Source organism: Protopterus annectens, chromosome 16.part0 (genome assembly GCF_019279795.1).
Source record: "Protopterus annectens isolate FY-2018-M chromosome 16.part0, PAN1.0, whole genome shotgun sequence".
Taxonomy (NCBI): Eukaryota; Metazoa; Chordata; order Ceratodontiformes; family Protopteridae; genus Protopterus; species Protopterus annectens.
In genome coordinates, this window is record NC_056750.1 from 856,267,257 (window position 1) to 856,281,349 (window position 14,093).

The following is a 14,093-nucleotide window of genomic DNA, read 5'->3' on the forward strand; positions in this document are numbered from 1 at the left end:
GCAGCATTTCCTGGACTATTTCCAGAGGGGGTAGCGCATTCTTACTATTAGCAGCACTTCCTAGACTGCTTTCAGAGGGGGGTAAGTGCATTCTTACGGTTTTCAGTGGGAGTAGTGTGCATTCATACTGCTGGCAGTGCTTCCTAGACTATTCCAAAAGGGGGTAGCGCATTCTTACTGTTGGCAGCGCTTCCTAGACTCTTTTAATAGGGGATAGTACATTCTTACTGTTGGCAGCACTTCCTAGATTCTCATATGGGGACAGTACATTGTTACTGTTGGCAGAGCTTCCTAGGTTGTTTTCAGAGGGGGGTAATACATTTGGTTTACAGTGCTTCCTAGATTTTCAGAGGGGGTAGTACATTCTTACTGTTGGCAGCACTTCCCAAATTGTTTTTTGGGGGTAGCCCCACTCTCCACCCAATACCCATCCTCCTCTACCTCACACAGAAATATTTTTATTCTTACTTAAAGGCTGTTCTTAAGCACAAAGTCAGTAAGATGGCCCCCTAGGGCGCAGTGCACAAAGTTAGTAAGATGGCCGCTTAGGGCGCGGTGCTTCTAGGGGAAGGTATTCTTTCCATACTTACCTTTTGAAGGCACTAGCGTACATTTGTGAGAAGTATGCTGAAGCACTTAACTGGACACTTGATATGCACAGATATAGTAGGTATAACTGCTGTGGGCGTCTGCTGAGGGCAGTGACTAGCTACCTGCTGTTTGGCCATTCTTCTTGTTTTTGCAGGAAAAATGTGATTTATGTGAACCCACTTGGAATATTTTAATGTGAGCCAACTGTTTGGAACAAAGTTTAAATAATTACACAGCCATCCTCAACACAATCAGAAGTCTGCACTGTGCATAGAAGTCGTTGAAACTGCTGGTTTGTTTGAACGAAAGTAACTGACCCTCTAATCACTTGCTCATTTTAAACAGGCATTTCTCAAAAAAAAAAAAAAAAGCCCCAAAACAGACATTTTATATATTCCCCTTATACACTTAAAGTTGCTCGAACATGTTTTGCATTAACATGCATTTTCTGAAGGACTCAAAGTGACACTCAAATGTCTCTCTCTGACCAGTGACCCAGTTCCCAGTAATTTGCCATTAAAACACAGGTTCTGAGCAACAGAATAAACATTAATTCTAATGCCCTGGACCAGCTCATTCTTACCCCCACTAAAGGTAGCAACATCCATGACCTGGTCATTACTAACATGGGCGACCATTGCTCTACACCAATAGTCAACTCCTCCCTGGTTAGATCCGACCACAAACCTAACACCTTGGAAATCCATATCCCTCCCATCCCCCCGCCCCAGCAAAGGTAACCACCATGAGAAACTTCTCCAGAGCTAACTTTGGGCTCCTAAAAACAGAGGTGGCTAACTTCATGGCACCCATGCAAATGGAAAATAGTTGCATGACTGCCGAATCATACACCAATGCACTGTATTAACACGTACACAAATGCATGGATCTCCCAACACTCAATAGAACAAGATGCTCTCCTCCAAACAAAGGAAGCCAATCTGGTGGTCCCCTGCCATAAACAAACTCTTACAACAGAAGGAGGAAACTGATGTGGAATAAGGTAAAGTCCCAAGACTGGAAAAACTCCCTTATCAGCCTCAACAAAAGGTTGACATCTCTTATCAAATCCTCTAAAGCTAGCTATGAAAACAGAATTTTAGTAGATAGTAAAGACAACCACAAGGCCTTCTACAGTTATGTAAAGAATCTCCATGGCAATACCCAGATTTGCTCTGAGCTACTGCACAATGATACCTCCTATACAGAGTCAACAGATATTGCCAATATACTGGCTGACAGATTCAGTGCCAACTCCCCCCCCCCCCCAAAAGGACCAATAACAATACCAGTACATTACCAGGCACCCAGTATTACTGCTGCACAGGTTAAAACAGCCCTGTCCAAGGCCAAGAATACAGCTTCTATGAGACCTGACAATATCCCTGGCTGTGTTCTACATGAACAACAGAGTGAATTGGCATCTCACCTGTGTGCCCTGTTCAATCAAAGCCTCACCTCAGGCTTTGTCCCTACCAAATGGTGCACTGCTACAGTCATCCCTCTCCACAAAGGAGGAGCGACTACAGACCCTGGGAACTATCGCCCCATTAGCCTGACGAGTCTGATATGCAAAGCTATGGAATGCATTATCATGGACCTAATAAACAAGGATATAGGGAATCTCCAAACTCTGGATCCCACACAGTTTGGTTTTGTGAAGGGTAGATCATGCCTGTTCAACTTGGTCGACTTCTTTGAGTCAGTCACCAAAGCTGTGGATGAAGGCAAGGTGATTCATACAGGCTACCTTGATCTGGACAAGGCCTTTGATACAATTCCTCACTCAGGAATCATAGAAAAACTCACTAAGCTGGGCATTAACCCCTATATCACTAGGTGGGTCACAGAACCCACAGTTTAAAAGTAGCTGACTCCAAATCAGACCAGTCACGAATGGAGTTCCACAGGGATTGGTCCTGGGTCCTCTCCTGTTTGGTATCTACTTCTCTGAAGTCCAGGCCAACACAAAGAGACTCTGGCTGACCAAGTTCGCAAACTATTGCAAGTTGGAAGCTATTATCAACTCCCCAAGTGATGTAGACATCCAACAGAAAAGCCTCACTGAGACCAACGACTGGTGTCAGAACCATGGCCTTGTGCTCAATGCCAAAAAATTAGAAGTTATGTACCTACCATAACGTTCCATGTTAGTTGTCTTCTCTTGCCTTCTTTCTTGCTGGATGGGTTCGGAGCCGATCCTCGGCTCCGACTCGGCACTTGCTTTAGCTTGAGAACTCCTTTTACCAGCTCGAGGCAACCCTATATCCCATGATGCAAGGCGGAACTACCTCAGATCTCGTGTGGTAGCTAACCTACCCTGCTAAGAACTAACCTAACATAATTTAGGAAACAAGTTCATAAAAAGAGTCCTCATATGAAGGCTCAGGAGGAAAACAACCTGATAGGAACTCTTCAAGATCTGTCCAGGCCAGGGGGTAGGAGGGAGGGACGCAAGAAAGAAGGCGAGAGAAGACAACTAACATGGAACGTTATGGTAGGTACATAACTTCTAAATGTTAAGTTGTCAATCTCGCCTTCATTCTTGCTGGATGGGACCGCGTCCCTAGCACCTGTATCCCGGGTGGCTCAATGGAACAGACTCTTGAGAACTGTGGAACCAAAACTGGCCCTATCTCTGGAGGCCAAGTCCAACTTGTAATGAGAGACAAAGGTATGAGGCGTGGCCCAAGTAGCTGCTGCACAAATAGTATCAATGGGTAGTCTATCCTGAAAAGCTGCAGAAGTAGATAGACTCCTGGTTGAGTGTGCTTTTGGTTTAGAAGATAGCTGCTTGCCTCTGAGAGAGTACACAAAGGAAATGGTGGAAGTCAACCATCTGGATAAGGTCACTTTAGAAACTGGAAGACCTATCCTGTTTTCTGCATAGGAGACGAATAATTGGTCCGATTTTCTGAATTGTTTAGTTCTATGCAAATAGTACCTGAGCTGACGATGGACATCCAAAAAATGAAGCTTCTGTTCAGCTCTGTCGGAATAGTTTGGGAAGAAGACTGGTAGATCTATAGATTGGTTAATATTGGTTTGAGACACAACTTTGGGGAGAAAGGAAGGGTTCGTTCTTAATGATACCCTGTCCTTATGAAAAACCAAGTAAGGGGAACGAATGCAGAGAGCTTGAATTTCGGAAACCCTTCTTGCTGAAGTGACAGCCAGTAAGAATATAGTTTTCCAGGTGAATAACTTCAAAGAACATGAAGCAGACGGCTCGAAGGGAGGTAGTATCAAGGATGCCAACATTAAGTTTAGATCCCATTGCGGAGGAGGATGCTTTATAGGCAGCTTTAGGAGAAAAACTCCTCTCAGAAAGGCCTTGCATAATCTATGAGACATAATGTTATTGTCATGCAAGCCAACATGATACTTGGAAATAGCAGCCAGTTGTACTTTAACTGTAGATGACGAGGATCCTGAATGAAAAACCTCCGCCAGGAAATCTAAAACAGAATGTACAGGAGCAGTAAAGGAATCAATATTCCTGGAATTTGCCCAAATAGAAAAACGTCGACACTTGCTAGCATAAACAGTCCTAGTGGATGACTTCAAGGAAGACACTAAGATGTCTCTGACGGAGTCAGAGATCATCGGAAGCCTGGCTAGGGAAGGAAGTGGAGCAACCAAGCAGTGAGGTTGAGAGAATGAATGGCCCGGTGCTGCTGACCCGACTGGTGGATCAAGAGATCCGGAACTGGGTCCAGATGCCAGGGCTGCACCAGAAGGTGACGATGCAGAGACGGAAACCAAATTTGTCAAGGCCAATAAGGGGCAATGAGAATCAACTTGGCTCTCAAAACGGTGGCTTTCTGAATGACTTGTGGAATCAAGGGAAAAGGAGGAAAAGCATACAGAAGTCCCCGGGGCCAATCCTGGGTTAGAGAGTGTCTCAGGGGTTGGCCTGGAAGGGGAAAGAGGGTGAAATAATCTGGGCACTTGTTGTTTTGAGGAGTAGCAAAAAGATCGCAACAAGGAGTGCCCCACTGCAGAAAAATCTGATCCACTACAGATTGATTGAGAGACCACTCGTGAGGCATCAGAATGGATCTGCTCAGCCTGTCCGCCAAGAGGTTGGACCTGCCGGGGATGTGCGTTGCTATCAGAAATCGATGAGAGGAGATTGCCCATTGCCAGAGTCTGAGAGCTTCTCGACACAACGGATAGGACCTGGTCCCGCCCTGCTTGTTGATGTACCAGACCACGGACATGTTGTCCGTTTGTACTGCAATAGTCCCCGTGGGAAGAAAGTCATTGAGGGCCTGCAACGTTAAAAGCACCGCTCTCATCTCCAGGACATTTATGTGCAGATGGTATTCTATGGGTTGTCACGTCCCGTGGACCATCCTGCCCTGATAATGCCCCCCCCACCCGATCAGAGAGGCATCCGTAGTGACTGTGGCAACTGGAGGAGGGGAAACAAAGGGTCATACCTGATGAAGAAGAGGGGAAGATATCCACCAATTCAGATGAGTTCTGCACGACTGTGTGACTAAGACTTCGTGCCTCATCGGGAGACTGTGGTACGACCACTGCGTGAATAGCATCCACTGCAGAAGACGCATGTGGAAGCGAGCCAGTGGAAGTAGAACAATGGCCGCAGCCATAAGACCTAGAACCTTCAGTATAAATCTGGCTTTGACCTTGTTGCTCTGCAATAAAATCCGAACTAATTTTTGGATGTCCAGAATCCTTTGATCTGTTAGTCTGGCTAACATTTTGACGGTGTTTAATTCTGCGCCTATAAAGGTGATAGATTGGCAAGGCAGCAGAGAAGATTTTTCGAAATTTACTGAAATTCCCAAACTCCTGCAAAGCTGTAGAGTGTAGTCTCTGGACTGAAGAAGCTGACACTTGGTGGTGGCGGAGAGGAGCCAGTCGTCCAAATAAGGAAACACCTGGAATCCTTGACGTCTCAGATGAGCTGTGACCACTGCCATGCATTTGGTAAACACTCTGGGGGCTGAAGTGAGGCCAAAGGGCAGGGCTCTGAATTGGTAATGACTGGTCCCTAGCCGAAAGCGGAGAAACCTTCTGGAGCGTCTGTGAATCTTTATGTGATAGTACACATCCTGAAGGTCTATAGAGCACATCCAGTTGTCCTTGCCCAGAAAGGGCAGAATGGACTGAAGCGTGACCATCCGGAATCTTGCCTTCTTGACAAATCTGTTTAGATTGCTCAGGTCTAATATTGGTCTCCAATCTCCCGTCCTTTTGGGGACCAAAAAGAATCTCGAGTAGACGCCGGATCCTACCTGGTCTGCCGGCACAGTCTGGACGGCTCTTTTTTCTAGGAGCTTTGAAACCTCCTGTTCTGCCAAATCCCTTAGACCGGGTGAGATGTCTGGAAGGGATTGTTGAGGTACGGGAAACCTTTCGAAGGGGATTTTGTAACCCTCGGATATGATCGACTGTACCCACATCTCTTGTGATAGGGATTGCCAGGCTACTGGGTACAGTGAAATCCTTCCCCCGACTGCCTCCAAGGGTGGACAGTCGGGCAACACCTCAGGGATGCTGAAAGGGCTTCTCAGGAAGAGACTCCCTGTTGCCCTGGTTCTGAGGACCCCCCCCTGCCTCTAGGGCGGCGACTATTATTGTTACCCCCTCTGCCTTTGGGGGTAAACTGACCACGTGTGTCCGGTGTAGCTCCTTGGGCTTTACGGAACCACATCTTCCCCCCCTTCTGACCCTTGGGATATGGTCTAGAAGGAGTGGAAAATTGGACTCCAACGGCAGAAAGAGTTTTACCGTCCCGCTCACACCTGGTCAAGGTATCCTTCACCTGAGGTCCGAACAAAGCCGAACCATCAAAGGGGGTATTAGTGAAGGACGCCTTAAAGGGGTCCACAAAATTACAAAGCCGCATCCAGGCTTGGCGTCTAAGAGCAACTCCTGTGCTTGCGGCCCTGCTCGCTCCATCGGCCGCATAGGATATGAGCCGCATGGAGGAGTTGGATAGGGAATTCAGGATTGCTAGCTGCGAGGCAATCTTTTCTTGAGCCCCAGCAGCAGAAGGATCCTGGACCACTTCACCCAGTTCCTTGAGAATATCTCTTTGAAGCCTGGTGAAGTGACAAAGGTAGTTCAGCGAACGCATAGCAAAGGTCGCTGAAGAAAACATCCGCTTTCCATACCTGTCCATGGTCCTAGAATCCTTGTTAGGAGGATGGACAGATACTGAAGGATCCGCTAGTTCCTTCTTAGTGGCCGCCGCCACCACCATAGCATCCACAGAGACGCCCTTGGAAAGGAACTGTTTGTCCGTAGGGGCCGTGATAAATTTGGATGGTCTCCTGGGGACAGGTTCCACAGAATCTGGAGCCGCCCACGCCTTCCGAGCCACTACCTGCATAAGTGGGTCGAAAGGCGGAGACACCCAGGAGGTGGAGGGTCGGGATCCAAAAGCCTCCAGGTATACCGACTCATCCTCGGAGGGATCAATGGATGGCCAATTCCCCCTCTGTTTGAGGAGCTCAAGGATGTCTGAAAAGGAGACATCCTCAGAGGGGGATCGTGGGGGACCCTCCGACTCATCTAAGTCGGTATCCGATGTAGTAGACTCGGGGGAGTCTGTGTGTTTCCTCTTACACGTCCTCTTCCGAGGGGGTTCACCTGCTGGATCAGGAGAAACTTCGGAAGAGGAGGAAATTCCCAATGGGGAAACCTGGGGCGATGGACCCCTGGGCCTGAGAGCAAGAGGCTGGCAAGAGGCGTCTACAGGCACTGAAGAGGGAGGAGCTAGAGGGATGGACCGGTGACCTGGCTCAGAGGCCAGGACACTCCTCATCACCTCAAAGGCTCCCCTCCCCAGGAGGCCGGAATATCCCCGCTCCGAGGCTACAGGAATTCCCGGCTCCACTGAGAGGGAAGGCTCCGAGGCCGACGTCGGCGCCGAGCTTACCAAAGCCGAAGCCCCGAGAGGGAGAGCGGGGTCGGACAAGGGTCCGATGCCACTAGCCCCCTCGGAGCCGACAAGGGAAACCCGACGACCGGATCCCTCCAAGGAAGGCCTCAAGGAGGAGATCGGAGCCGAGGACGACGGAGCCGAAGGATGTATTGGCTCCAGCGCCGAAACAGTCGCTGTCCCGAGAAGCTCCGGCTCCGAACTCTGGTGTGGAGTCGAAGGAGGAAGTTCAAGGGGTGAACACTTCTTGAAGCCTGAGACCTTGCCTTCCTTAGACATAATCCTAGGAGGAAGTCACACACAAACCCCAACAAACACACAAAATTAATCTCCTAACACACAACACACTGGAAGGGATTAACCAATGGGGTTTAGGCCTAACTCAACTTTTACACTAAAGGTAATAAAAAGTTTGAAATACAAGGGAATAGGGTGGGCTGTAACACACTACAGACTATAAAAATGGATACAAGGGGGAAATAAAACCCTAACTAAGCTTTTCTCTTTTGACAAGAAAATTACTTACCTCAGCTGGCAAAGGAGACCTCTTTCGCTAAGCGGCAAACGAGATCTGAGGTAGTTCCGCCTTGCATCATGGGATATAGGGTTGCCTCGAGCTGGTAAAAGGAGTTCTCAAGCTAAAGCAAGTGCCGAGTCGGAGCCGAGGATCGGCTCCAAACCCATCCAGCAAGAATGAAGGCGAGATTGACAACTTAACATTGTGTAGTCATCCGCTTTGGGAAAAATCCGGTTCCCTTGAATTACCTCATCGATGGTAGTCCACTGAACACAGAAGGTGTTATAAGAGATCTGGGAACACAGGTTGACAGCAACCTCTCTTTTGACCACCACATTGCCACTGTGATCAGAAAGTTCTTCTATGTAGCACATCTCATTACTAAGGGTTTTGCATCCAAGAAGAAAGAGGTTATTGTCTCCCTCTACTTTTCCCTCATAAGGCCAATCATAAGAGTACAATGCCCCATTTGGCATGTACCTCAGTAGACACCTGCAACAACTGGAGAGGCCACAAAAGTACCTCACAAAGAGGATCCTAGGCCTTACACTCTTGTCCTATATGGACAGACTAAAAAAACTCCAGGGATTCTCTGTCTCATATCGCCTACTTAGAGGCGATCTCAGCTTGACTTACAAAACCATGTCTGACCCAGCTCTGTTAGAAATGTAACATCTAAAGAAATCCCAATCCCTCCGCACCACATGCTCCAGAGACCTCAACTTCATTACTACAATCAATAGAACATGCTGGAGGGACAGGTTCATAACCCAGAGACTGCCCATACTATGGAAGACTTCCCATACATGTCAAGCAGAGCACCTCACTGGCCCCTCTTCAAGAGGAACCTTGATGAGTGGATGGGAAATAGAAAATTCACCCCGGGAATCACTCCAGTGCCTCTGCTTGACAGAGGCAATGGGAACTAAGGTTGGGTGGCACGATGCCAGGGTAATCCTATAGGCTAGGCTTGTAAAGGCTCCAGGGTCATTAGCCTAGTACACACCTATGAGCCTATGTGGCAAAAATCTGGACATTCAATGAAATTCTGGGCAGTTCACAGTTATGGTAGCATGTGTGGGGGGGGGGTTTCTGGTGGCTCACAGGTCACTCTGGTGTATGTTGGGCTGCAATGTGGTCAGAGGTTCTTTAGCCAGAGTGGTGCACTGCGGACCACTACATTGTGTGATGAAGCAGTGTACTGCACAAGTTAGAAACAGTAATGTAATCATTACTACTGCACAAGTTAGAAACAGTAATGTAATCATTACTACTGCACAAGTTAGAAACAGTAATGCAATCATTACTACTGCACAAGCTAGAAACAGTAATGTAATCATTACTACTGCACAAGTTAGAAACAGTAATGTAATCATTACTACTGCACAAGCTAGAAACAGTAATGTAATCATTACTACTGCACAAGTTAGAAACAGTAATGTAATCATTACTACTGCACAAGTTAGAAACAGTAATGTAATCATTACTACTGCACAAGCTAGAAACAGTAATGTAATCATTACTACTGCACAAGCTAGAAACAGTAATGTAATCATTACTACTGCACAAGCTAGAAACAGTAATGTAATCATTACTACTGCACAAGCTAGAAACAGTAATGTAATCATTACTACTGCACAAGCTAGAAACAGTAATGTAATCATTACTACTGCACAAGTTAGAAACAGTAATGTAATCATTACTACTGCACAAGTTAGAAACAGTAATGTAATCATTACTACTGCACAAGTTAGAAACAGTAATGTGATCATTACTACTGCACAAGTTAGAAACAGTAATGTGATCATTACTACTGCACAAGTTAGAAACAGTAATGTGATCATTACTACTGCACAAGTTAGAAACAGTAATGTGATCATTACTACTGCGCAAGTTAGAAACAGTAATGTGATCATTACTACTGCGCAAGTTAGAAACAGTAATGTGATCATTACTACTGCACAAGTTAGAAACAGTAATGTAATCATTACTACTGCGCAAGTTAGAAACAGTAATGTAATCATTACTACTGCGCAAGTTAGAAACAGTAATGTAATCATTACTACTGCACAAGTTAGAAACAGTAATGTAATCATTACTACTGCACAAGTTAGAAACAGTAATGTGATCATTACTACTGCACAAGTTAGAAACAGTAATGTAATCATTACTACTGCACAAGTTAGAAACAGTAATGTGATCATTACTACTGCACAAGTTAGAAACAGTAATGTGATCATTACTACTGCACAAGTTAGAAACAGTAATGTGATCATTACTACTGCACAAGTTAGAAACAGTAATGTGATCATTACTACTGCACAAGTTAGAAACAGTAATGTAATCATTACTACTGCACAAGTTAGAAACAGTAATGTAATCATTACTACTGCACAAGTTAGAAACAGTAATGTAATCATTACTACTGCACAAGTTAGAAACAGTAATGTAATCATTACTACTGCACAAGTTAGAAACAGTAATGTAATCATTACTACTGCACAAGTTAGAAACAGTAATGTAATCATTACTACTGCACAGGTTAGAAACAGTAATGTAATCATTACTACTGCACAGGTTAGAAACAGTAATGTAATCATTACTACTGCACAAGCTAGAAACAGTAATGTAATCATTACTACTGCACAAGTTAGAAACAGTAATGTAATCATTAATACTGCACAAGTTAGAAACAGTAATGTAATCATTACTACTGCACAAGTTAGAAACAGTATGTAATCATTACTACTGCACAAGTTAGGAAACAGTAATGTAATCATTACTACTGCACAAGTTAGGAAACAGTAATGTAATCATTACTACTGCACAAGTTAGAAACAGTAATGTGATCATTACTACTGCACAAGTTAGAAACAGTAATGTGATCATTACTACTGCACAAGTTAGAAACAGTAATGTAATCATTACTACTGCACAAGCTAGAAACAGTAATGTAATCATTACTACTGCACAAGTTAGAAACAGTAATGTAATCATTACTACTGCACAAGCTAGAAACAGTAATGTAATCATTACTACTGCACAAGTTAGAAACAGTAATGTGATCATTACTACTGCACAAGTTAGAAACAGTAATGTAATCATTAATACTGCAAAAGTTAGAAACAGTAATGTAATCATTACTTTTTTTTTTTAAACTTTCCTCACAAGCAAACAGATGCATATACAAGTGACTATCTTTTAGGACAGGGTTAAAAAAAGCATACTATTTATAGATGATGTTCTACCCTTTTTCCCCCATTTTTGTACCAGTCTGACATCATAGTACACAATTCTTTTGAGGGTTAAAGGCAAGGAGGCATGTGGCTTACGACAGCTACAACTGGAAATACGACTATGGCCAATTGTGCCTTAATTTTCATCTCATTTAAACTCCATTGGGGGATTACCACAAAGTGACTACCATTTTTGAGAATATTGTGAAGCAGTCATGATTTATATATTCAAACATTTGTATTAAGCCTTTCATACAGTTTATTTCTTCCTTGAAATAAAAAGATTGAATTTCCTTCCTGTAACTGTTGGATCAAAAGTCTAGAAAAAAATTCTGAAATGTACCTCAAATGTGAAATACAATGGCCTAGTGACCCAAGATCCCCATCTTAATTTGGTTATTGGACTGAAATTTTAGGGTGTTTTGAAAGGACGCAGGAAAAGCAAAGTTGAAGAGCAAAAAGTGAATCTTTCCTTAATAATAAGTTCTGTTTAGGCAATTGTTGATGAAAAGGCATCTCTAAAGACCCCTAACTTGATGCAGTTAATACCAGTGTAGTTACTGCAGTGCAGTCTTGGTCAGTTAGGCTGTACTGAATCGATGCAAGAAGACCAACCCTCCAACAACAGTTTCTAATAATTATGATAGGGATCAAGTGTTCTTAACAGCTGCAACCTGACAGAAAACTATCAATGATTCTATGAGCAGGAACAAATACTCTATTTAATAGCCTTTGGGGGGGGCTATTAGTGGTTCTATGAGCAGGAACAAGTACTCTGTTTAATAGCTGTGACCTGGTAGGAGGCTATCAATGCTCCTATGAGCAAGAAAAAAGTACTCTAGTAATAGTGGAGACCTGGCAGCAAACTGTCAGTGTCATGGCAACCTGTACATGTTCAGTACAATGAGTCAAATTACTCAAATATCTGTATGTTGTACCTTTAGACAAGGTAAGTGAGAAGTACACAATACAGCCGCAGAAAAGGGGCAAATCACTTGTACCACAGCAAGAGAAAATAAGGCACAAAGAATTAAAAGGCAACAATGGGTAGTACTACTTTGCAGTTTTAGGAATTTAAGAGCCGCAAGCAGGTGTGTTAAGAATGAAAGAGTAGAGATGGATGGAGGCGCAGTAGCAACTTACATAAAGAGCATCAAATTCAAAGTCGGACAGGAAGAGAAAAATCAGCTCTTAAGTGTATCAACATAAAGGGCATCTTCTGTTCCCACTGTGATCACTTGACCAGTACCGTTTCTATGCTAAACTGGGGAAGCCTCACCCTACAACAGTAGTTTTTAATTATGATAGGGATCAAGTAGTGTTCTAAAGAGCTGCAACCTGACAGAAAACTATCAATGATTCTATGAGCAGGAACAAGTACTCTGTTTAATAGCCTTCAGGGGGCTGTTAATGGTTCTATAAGCAGGAACAAGTACTCTGCTGTTTAATAGCCTTCGGGGGGCTGTTAGTGGTTCTATGAGCAGGAACAAGCACTCTGTTTAATTAAATTAGATAAAAATCAACTACTACAAATCCATGCAAGAAACACATGCTCACAACCCTAAAAAATTATGGGCCATAATAAATGGTATAACGCATCCAGGAAAAGCCTCTACTCCAACCCCAGTGCTACCAAACAACCAGGACAACATTCCCACTCAATTTGACAAATTCTTTACCGAAACAGTTTAAACTCTTGCACAAATCCAAACCACCACTAGCTGCCCTACAACAGCATGTTCCCCTACTCAACCAAATACAAAGTAAAATAATGATACATTCAGCTTTTCCCTACACCCTGTACCCACAAAAGTAATCCTTAAACTCCTACAAAAACTCAAACCAACCACACTAGCAGCTGACAACCTACCTGCAGATTTCCTTCATATAGCAGCAGAAGCAATAGCCTATCATATCCATTCTCATAAATAGATCACTAGCAGAATACAAGGTACCCCCACCTTATGGAAAACATCACATATTATTCCAGTACATAAAGGAGGTAAATCCTTCGAACTCACCAACTATCGCCCTATCGCAATCCTATCACCTTTATCAAAAATATTAGAAAGCGTTGTCCACTACCAGCTACTGCATTACCCCCTAGAAAATTACCTACTCTCCAAATCTCAGCACGGCTTTAGGCCCTCACAAAGCACCACCACAGCACTGTTATCATTCACTGATATAGTTAACCACCATAGAAACAGGGGACTATTTGTATCTTCCATAGTCTTAGACTTATCAAAAGCCTTTGACATGGTAAAGCACAGCTTTCTACTTCAAACGCTTTCTAACCTAAACGTAAGCTCCTCCTCTATATCTTGGCTCACTAGCTACTTATCAGACTGGCAGCAAGCTGTCCTTTGGCTAGACCAGCTGCCCCCTCTACTACCATTATCCACAAGAGTCCGCCAAGGGTCTATGCTAGGCCCACTGCTGTCTCACTATTTACCAACCAAATCTCTTCTTCCTCACCCACCACATCCATCATACAATATGCAGATGACACAACCGTGACATCTGCTGCCCCCACCTTGACAGAACTCCAAACCCTAACCCAAAATAGCTTTACTCTAGCCAAAACATGGTTCACCAACATTAAACTTATTCTTAATCCCAAAAAAACAAAACTAATTTTCGGTCCCGGGCGACACTCTCCCCTAAACAATAATTTTACTATTAACTCTAAGGACAACATCCAAATCACTCCTACTACTCACACTAAACTGTTAGGTGTTGAGATAACCTAAAATTTGACATCCATATAGCTCAAACCATCAAGAAAGTAAACAAAAATCTAGGACTCCTCTACAGGAATAAACAGTTT

At 44.0% G+C, this 14,093-nt stretch overlaps 1 protein-coding gene across 1 annotated transcript in view; it reads right to left on the minus strand.

Annotated features, from left to right (window-relative positions):
- CHD8 (chromodomain helicase DNA binding protein 8) overlaps nucleotides 1-14,093 on the minus strand; it is a gene marked incomplete in the record, with an annotated part of 4,119,653 nt that overhangs the window by 1,859,063 nt on the left and 2,246,497 nt on the right.